The sequence below is a fragment of the Sinocyclocheilus anshuiensis genome, unplaced genomic scaffold (genome assembly GCF_001515605.1).
Source record: "Sinocyclocheilus anshuiensis isolate Anshui unplaced genomic scaffold, SAMN03320099.WGS_v1.1 scaffold923, whole genome shotgun sequence".
NCBI classification, from domain to species: Eukaryota; Metazoa; Chordata; class Actinopteri; order Cypriniformes; family Cyprinidae; genus Sinocyclocheilus; species Sinocyclocheilus anshuiensis.
In genome coordinates, this window is record NW_015544138.1 from 677,152 (window position 1) to 686,910 (window position 9,759).

The window sequence follows — 9,759 nt, forward strand, 5'->3', positions numbered from 1 at the left end:
TTATCAGCTGTTTGGACTCTCATTCTGACGGCACCCATTCACTTGAATGAAGTCCCAATATGATCTCCAACATTTCTCATTAAGTCTTACAGCTTTATACCCTTACTGGATGAGAACTAGTGACTTATTTGGGTCTGTTTGTGTTTTTCAGGAATCTTCTCCATCAGTTACAGCAGTGAATTCAGGTTGTATATTCTCCGTTTGTATCTGGATGTTTAGTTTGCATCACAAACGCTTCATATTTCATGTTCATTTCCTGTGATCTGAATATCTCAGATTATGTTGATGTTTCTGGGTGTTATGATGACAGAAGAGCTCGTCGTGATGGGACATGATTGATATTCAATGATAAACACACATTCAAAAAATCTGTGTGCCTCTCACATAACAGGGTTTGTTCAATAACAGACCTCATCAGAGAAAGATGAAATATCTGGGTCACATTTCACCCCCAAAATTTGATAAATAAATGTTTTAACAGTTGTTTTAAGAATGTTAATGTTATATGAATAATATTTTCATAAACTATTTTATAATTAATAATATTATTTATATGTTATATATTTATATATATATATATATATATATATGCATGAAATATTATTTTGAATATAGTTATACATTTGCATATGTCATCAATTTTAAAAATATTTTTTTTTATTATATTTAAATTATTCATTACAAATTAATATTTTTTCTTTCATATATTTTCTTAATAGGTTTTATATATATATATTTTAATGATTTTTTTTTTCATTTTCTATTTTTAATTATTTTTAAACAACTATATGATAAAACTAAAGAATTTATGCATTATGGTAGCATTTGTATTGTATTGCTTTCATGCTCATTTTAATAAAAAATACAGTAATTTTAACTGTAATATATTAAGACATTATTGTATTACAGTGATAATGAGAATTATCAGTGAGAATAATGAAAATTACAAAATAATTCAGAAGCAAAACATCCTCCCAGACACAGTAATGAGAGTTTTGGTGGAGAATGCAGGAAAAAACAATAATGCTCCCAAAAACAGACTTTTCATTTCTTTTATGCAGAATCATTCTTCTTTTGTTTCTTATGATTGTGGGGTGAAATATGATCGTGTTTTCATTCACACACAGACTGTTTGGTCTCAGTCCAATCCCGTCTTCAGACAAATGGCTTTTGCGATTCAGACATAATGAGTGGAATGATATTAAATTAGACGGCGGGCGACATTAAAGCCATTATTACTCAGACGCTGGTGGAGAGAGATTTTCTCAACGATTAAACACTCACAGGAGAGACGAGCCTCTGCTCTGACTAAAGCTGATCTCAGATCGTTGTGAAAATCCCTCTTCATCGGCGGCCAGTCACAGCGCGACCTCGCCGGGTCAGGTGACCGCCAGGAGCTTAACCGGGTTTCTGGGAGTTTTGTTCTGATATTGCTTAAAGGTGACCCACATCTTCTGACTGTTCTTGTATTTGGTGACGTTGATTAATATCAGAGATGGAATCTGGTTAAACAATGAATGAGAGAAATTCTGGCTGGGTTTTCACTGAATTGGGAAGCTAGTCCTGTAGAATAGTTTCAAGTCATTATCAGTTTGTGCATTTAATAGAGTCAAATCAATGACAGTCATGGACTAATGACAGATGTAGGTGATAATAGCTTCTTAAATGCATGCATATATCATTTTATTATATGCAATATAAATATATGCATTATGCCAAATAAATTACATTTTAATAAACATTTTTTTTAAATACAATATTATTTATTTAATATTATTTGTCATATTTTTATATGTTTATAGTAAAAATATAATTATACATTTGCACATATCAAGTGAACATTAAGAGGTAATATATGTATAATTTTTTTAATCTATTAAGAAAAAATATAATATATACTTAATAAACAAAGAATAGTTATATAAATAATATTTTAGTAAACTATTTTATAATGTAATACTATTTATTATTAATATTATAGTATGTATAACGATATTATAAAAATCTATGAAGAAAAATATATATATATTTATTATATGAAATACTTCAACAAATGTTTTAATAAAGAATAGTTATATAAATAATATTTTAATAAACTATTTTATAATGTAATACTATTTATTGTTAATATTATATTATGTATAATGATGTTATATATTAAAATGTTATTTAAATATAAATTAATATCATAATAATGTAATATAAAGTGGTAATATCATGATATTGTAATCACTTGATTAATTTATTATTTAACATTATTAATACAATATTTATAATATAAATATAATTAGAAATGTGCACATGAGGTAATGATTTTTTTTTCTTTCACTTTTTTTTCTTAGATTTTCAGGAAGCGTTTTCAGGTATTCAGATCACAAGTATATAGTGAAGTATATCAATTTTTCCCTGTATTCATTACTGAAGTCTCATATCTGAGAGCCGCTGCAGACAACACGCCGAACCTGCTCACATTTATCATCTTAAAGGTTTGACATTTGGTTGTGTTCTCCTGCAACCTGAACTTTCAGGAACATGAATGTGAGTCTGACTGTAACTGGAAAGTTTTAGCCAGCAACTCAAAGTTTGTCCACAGTTTCCCCTCGTTGTAAAGCCACGCCACACTCCTCTATTCTGCTGCTCTCACACCGCCGGAGATGAGCAGAAAATAGATGAGCGGGTTTTTTACAGCCGCGTCTGTTTGCTGCAGAATGCTGAAATCACTCTTGTTCTTTGTGGCAGGAGAGTTTGCAGTCGGCAGAACAGACTGGCTTTGAAATTGAAAAGCCGTCTGCCCGCTCGCTGCTGGAAAGAAGAAAAGAAAGAGAACGAAAGATAGAGCTGGAGTTGAAGTGCTGAATCAGTGTGGGATGCTTGTGTTTTTTGTGCTATTTATAAGAGAATAGATGTCAGGATGCTAAATATACTCGCTAGATAACACGCTGTTTGTAATGATTTCATTTAAAGCATTTACTGTTAACGACCTCGTGAAAATGATTACAAGTTGTGCCTATGGAAGCTTGTTTCTGCCACGGGATAAAAACATTTAAAAGTTAGTTGCAACTTTTTATCTCCCAATTCTGAATTTTTCTCAGAATTGCGAAATAAATCGAAATTGCGCGATATAAACTATGAATTGTGAGATAAAAAGTCAGAATTGCAAGGAAATAGAATTTCAAAATAAAAATTCAGAATTGCAAGATGTAAACAGAATTGTGAGAAAATAGTCAGAATTGCAAGATATAAACAGATTTAGGAGATTTTAGGAGAAATACGAGATATAAAAATTGCGAGACAAAGGTCAGAATTGAGTGGGAAAAGTCGAGTTGCAAGAAAATAGAATTTAGAAATATAAATTTAGAATTACAAGATGTAAACAGAATTGCAAGAAAATAGTCAAAGGAAATCGTCATCGAATCGTCGAATTCTGAGATATAAATTCAGAATTGCAAATTATAAACAGATTTGCAAGAAAAAAGGTCAGAATTGCAAGATATAAATTGAGGATTGAGAAAATAGAATTGTGAAATGCATTCTGACATTTATCTGTGAATTGCGAATTCTGAGAAATGCGAGAAAATAGAATCACAATAACTAAACAGAATTGTGAGGAAAAGTGTCAGAATTACGAAATATAAAAATTTATGAGAAAAAGGTCAGAATTGCGAGATATAAACTCAGAATTGTGACCTTTATCTGTGAATTGCGAATTCTGAGAAATGCGAGGAAATAGAATTGTGAAATATAAACAGAAATGCGAGATATTAAAATTGCAAGACAAATGTCAGAATTTAGTGAAAAAAGTTAGAATTGCGAGATTTAAAGTCAGAGTTGCAAGAAAATAGAATTTAGAAATATAAATGTAGAATTACAAGATGTAAACAGAATTGTAAGAAAATAGTCAGAATTCTGAGATATAAACTCAGAATTGTGACCTTTATCTGTGAATTGCGAATTCTGAGAAATGCGAGAAAATAAAATTGTGAGATATAAACAGAAATGCAAGATATAAAAATTGCGAGACAAAGGTCAGAATTGAGTGAAAAAAGTCAAAATTGCGAGATTTAAACTCAGAGTTGCAAGAAAATAGAATTTAGAAATATGTAGAATTACAAGATGTAAACAGAATTGTAAGAAAAAGGTCAGAATTGCGAGATATAAACTCAGAATTGTGACCTTTATCTGTGAATTGCGAATTCTGAGAAATGTGAGAAAATAGAATTGTGAGATATAAACAGAAATGCAAGATATAAAAATTGCAAGACAAAGGTCAGAATTTAGTAAAAATAGTTAGAATTGTGAGAAAAGGGTCAGAATTGTGAGATATAAAAATTGCGAGACAAAGGTCAGAATTGTGAGTCAAACTTAAACATTTTTTCCTCGCAATTCTGAGTTTGTCTTGCAGTTCAGGGTCAGAAATGTGAGATATAAACAGAATTGCAAGATATAAAATCTGTCTTATGTCTTTAAACTGTCAAAGGCTTCAGGCTTTTGAATCTACTTCACACAGTCTGGCTAAGCTTTCTCAAGCCAACATCAAGCTTTCAACATCCAGTTTCATAGTATGCCATGTTTCTTTATCATTCTCACGTATAAATAATTCTAAAATATCTACAGCATTGCAAGATCCACCATCGCATCCACCAACATGTTTCTACATCTGATGTACGATCGAATGTGATCGCACAGCTGAGCAGTTACATAACAGCGGCAGGAGTTTGTAAAATACAAGCACAAAAAAAGAGAAAAAATGTTGCAAGATTAAACAACAGCTGCAAACAAAGGCGAGCTTCGTCTTCAAACACACAGATGCACAAACGCGCGACGGCGTCCTCTGAGACGCGCCATTTACATGTAACGAGACACTCGTGAGAAACAAAAGGCCTTAATTAAGCGCCACTAATTAACTCTGTGTGTGTGTGTGTGTGTGTGTGTGTGTGTGTGTGTGTGTGTGTGTGTGTGTGTGTGTCTATAAAAGTCATGAAATCCTGGCCACTGTAGCAGCCTGTGAATATACAGGTGAAAGCAGCCCACGCGCGCCAACACCAGCAGTGCATTGTGGGTAAACCCTCATGACAGTTTACCATGGCAACTGTAGTTTCCACTAAAATACTACAGTTACTGTTGGTATTAATTATCAGTAATCAAAAACACTTTACAATTACTATAGTTTAACATTAGTAAAGTTAATGTTATCTGGCCTAAAATTTTCCATTGTAACCATTTTTTGTAATATTTTTGAAAGACGTCTCTTCTGCTCACCAGGGCTGCGCATTTATTTAATCAAAAATACAGTAAAAATTGTGAAATATTATTATAATGAACAATAGCTGTTTTCTCTGCGAATATACTGTAAAGTGTAATTTATTGCCATGATGTAAAGCAGAATTTTCAGCATCATTACTGCAGTCTTCAGTGTCACATGATCTTCAGAAATCATTCTAATATGCTGATTTGCTGCTCAAGAAACATTTCTGATTATTATCAATGTTGAAAACAGCTGTGCTGCACAATATTTCTGTGGAAACTGTCATGCATTTTATTTGTCAGGATTCACAGATGAATAAAAAGTTCAAAAGAACAGCATCTATTTGAAATAGAAATCTTTTGACATTATAAATGACTTTACTGTCACTTTTGATCAATTTAATGAATCCTTGATTCATAAAATTAATTTATCATTGTAGATTACTCACAAATTGCAGTCCATTACTGATTACAGATTGCATAATGAAAATTGTAGTTAGTGACGTAAGGTTTCAGGTAATGCATTCTACTTTTTAGATTACTTTTAGATTACTTAAATGTAATTTGACTATAAGCATTTTAAAATATAGACATGTAATTAGTACTGAATATTAGTACTATACAAATAAAACTCCTTCTAAAGTCAGAATGTGTTAGTAACGTAATCTAAGTTACTCATTTAGGGTAATGTATTACAACTACTTTTTAGATTACTTAAATGTAATCTGACTATAAGCATTTTAAAATACAGACATATTAAAATACAGGCATAATTAGTACAGAATTTTTGGAATCGGATTTTGTAATCCAGATAATATGTAATCAGTTACTCCCAGCTCTGATTACTGTAGCAGTGTACGGTATGTGTGACATGTGGAAGCTCTGTCTGTGTGTGTGTTTCTGTGTTTGTCTCCAGGTGAATGTCGTTCCAGCGCCGGATCCGCTCACACAATCACTCCGAACACAATGACTTCATGCAACATTACAATCCAATCTCCGCAAATACGACATCAAAGCGAAAACGTAACAAGATGTGAAATTTAAACTCGCTCGTATTTACCGGCAGACAACGGCTTCATTTCTCGCTTGGGGCGTTAAAAAAAGAAAGACCTCAGCGAACAACGAGCCGAAACAAACGGAGCACTGCAGCAGGGATGAAATGAGAGTTGTATAATATATATATTTCATTCTTAATTATATATAAACAGTCTCTTCCTGTCTAAGTGGGCTGTTCTAAGTCAGAATAATCTGTAATGGTAACCAGACTTCATGCAGCTAAGACAAAGTCCATCTGTGTTTATTTGCATGTATTTGATGCTCTTAATTGCAGATCATTAAAACGCATCTGGTTCCTCCTGACAGCAACAAACTGGAGTCCGTTCACCCATTGATGACCCACGGACGGTCCTGAACTCCGAGAAAGTACATGTATGACTGCAGTGCATGGGCTGTGTTTGTGTAGTGCAGATAATGTGTTTGAATAATGCACATATACTGTATGTGCACTTATGTCTTTGATTGCATGTGCATGCAAGTGTGTGATTTGTTTGTGATTGTGTATGTTCTGCATGATGCATGTAGCATGTTTGTGCACATGTACTTGTGATTTGTTTGTCGTTGTGTGTATTGTGAATTATGCATACAGTGTGTTTTTCTAATGTGCACTTGTGATTTGTTTGTCGTTATGTGCATATGCATGGATTGTGTGTGCATTGTGAAATATGCATATTGCATGTTTTAATAATCTGCACTTGTGATTTTGTTTGTGTTTGCATATATGTGCAATTGTGCATTGTGAATAATGCATCTAGCATGTGGTTGCATGAGAGCGATTGTGTGAATAATGCATCTTCTGCAAGGACTTGATGACATCATTGAAGTGTAGCGACACTTAGCATGCATGCTAATTGCGTGCACTTTCTTTCCGTGCATCATTTTGCACATCCTCCTTTAATTCTTTGGGTTTTCTGTAAGTTCTCCCTCGAATCATCATCCGTATCCTGACTGTGTCGGTCTCTGCTCTGCTAGTTTGTCAGATGGTCTTCAGAGAATTCGTAAAAAGCCAGAGCAGAGGACAAGAGAGCAGCCGAGTGAAAGCATTTTCATGTTCAGTCGTATCCCAGAAGCCCCAAACACACACACATGCACGCACACAGCAGCTCTTTTATTTCAGAGAGTGTGATTCTCTTTGAGCGCTCGTGATTTGCTCTCGAGGCTCCAGAGGAGTCATATAAAAGCGTTCGGCTTGTATCTCTCTGGGCTTGTGAAGACTCAAGCGTCTCGGTTATCTGAGGAAACCCTGAGCGTCTCGTGTCGTGTGATATGAAACTGATTATAATGTTTATTGATGGGCAATTATATAACGGAGGATTCTAGTTCATTTGAGGTTCATAAGAACTATAGCGTAGCAGTTTCTGTACAAAACGCTACAAAAGAAGGGCACATAAAACTAACCAATCAACGTGTAACTTAGTATTTTGACTATTTAGAGAAACATTTATATTATTTAATTGACTAAATCACACTATGCAATTACTATTTTTCCACCATTGACAACATAGTAACTCATTTGTTTAGTTTTGGTTGCTCTTTATTAAAGAAATAATTCATCCAAAAATGAAAATGTGCTCACCCTCAGGCCGTTCAAGATTAGGATGAGTTTGTTTCTTCATCAGATTTGGAGAAATGTCTGCAATGGATGCTCTGCAGTGAATGGATGTGAATGGGTGCCATCAGAATGAGAGTCCAAACAGCTGATAAAAACATCACAATAATCCACAAGTAATCACTGGAGGAAGCGTTATTATGGATTATGGGTTTGTTATAAAAAAAGCTGAAACAAATCCAGCATTAAGACATTTATAACAAACCCATAATCCATAATAACGCTTCCTCCAGTGATTACTTGTGGATTATTGTGATGTTTTTATCAGCTGTTTGGACTCTCATTCTGACGGCACCCACAAGTGATGCAATGCTACATTTCTTCAAATCTAATGAAGAAACAAACTCATCTATATCTTGGATGGCCCGAGGATGTGTAAAGTTTCAGTAAATTTTCATTTTTGGGTGAATTATTGCTTTAACTGTAGCTTTAGTTCTGTTGTGAGTTTGATTTAGCTCAGAAAAAAACGTAAGTTAATTTTCTGTCATGTTCGTTTGTTTGTTTCTCTTATTCCCTTTGATACAACCTTCAACTTTCATGAAAGAGCTGTTTCTTCATCTTTCCTTTTGTCTTTTGTGTTCATAATTGTTTCTCGCTCTTGAATCACTTTGATGATTTTGTTTATCCATGTTTGTTTATGCTGTAATATTTTCCTCAAAGCTGAAACTCTGATGTAAGTGAACGTCTGTTTCTCACAAAACAAGAGAGACTTAAACTGCAAAGATTTTTCTTTTCAAAAGAACTTAATTATTTTATTCTGCAAGGACACAGTTAATTAATGAAAAGTGACAGTAAAAATTTCTATATCTAATAAATGCTGTTCTTTTGAACTTTCTATTCATCTGTGAATCCTGAAAGGTAAAATGTATTACGGTTTCTACAAAAAATATTGGGCAGCACAACTGTTTTCAACATTGATAATAATCAGAAATGTTTCTTGAGCAGCAAATCAGAATATTATACTGATTTCTGAAGATCATGTGACACTGAAGACTGGAGTAATGATACTGAAAATTCAGCTTTGATCACAGAAATAAATGACAGTTTAACAGATATTCACATAGAAAACAGCTGTTTTAAATTCTAATAATATTTCACATTTTTTACTGTATTTTTGATCAAATAAATGCAGCCTTGATGAGCAAAAGAGATTTCTTTATCTCTAAAGTAAACACAAAAAGATATTTGTTACCTGGCATCTAATAAAAAAAAAATCTCTACTAAGTATTTTACAGTTCATTAGAGTATCTTTTGCTAATGTCTAGTGTGTTTTGTGTTCGTCTGTTGTTCACTGCATCTTCATGACGTTTGATTCATAACCACACTGATTGAAACTTGAGCAGAATAAAAATAACATCAGGCCTCCAGGTGAACATCAAACCAGCGCGCTTTCATTTGGAAACCTGCTCCAGCATCCAGGATCAACAGCAGCACCTCATTTATTCTGTGCTTCTGCTCCTTTATTAGTTCATTTGACTACCTCGGCTTCTGGCTGCCCAGCAGGCATCAAAAATCAGCCTGTTTTCCAACAGACAGTTTACTAGACAAACAGCACAGACGTCATGTCATCAAAATTACAGTCACAGACGCCTCCTCAATCCCCACACACAATAGAGCCCATCGCTGACCACAAAACACACGCTTCTGTCCAAACCAGCTGCAGGACATTTTCAAATCACTCTTTTGTTACGTTTAACTCATCGATACGTTTGACATTCAGTGTCATTGTGAATCAAAACAGCTTGACAAACTAAAACACTGATAATAGCAGTGCGTGAATTATACAACGACTCACAATCGACCCTATCTATCTATCTATCCATCTATCTATCTATCTATCTATCTATCTA

General features: G+C 33.6%; 1 protein-coding gene across 2 annotated transcripts in view; it reads right to left on the minus strand.

The window, feature by feature from the left end:
• The window catches only part of nell2a (neural EGFL like 2a), a 113,842-nt gene that overhangs the window by 8,959 nt on the left and 95,124 nt on the right, over window positions 1-9,759 (minus strand). The gene's annotated exons all lie outside the window — the stretch shown is intronic.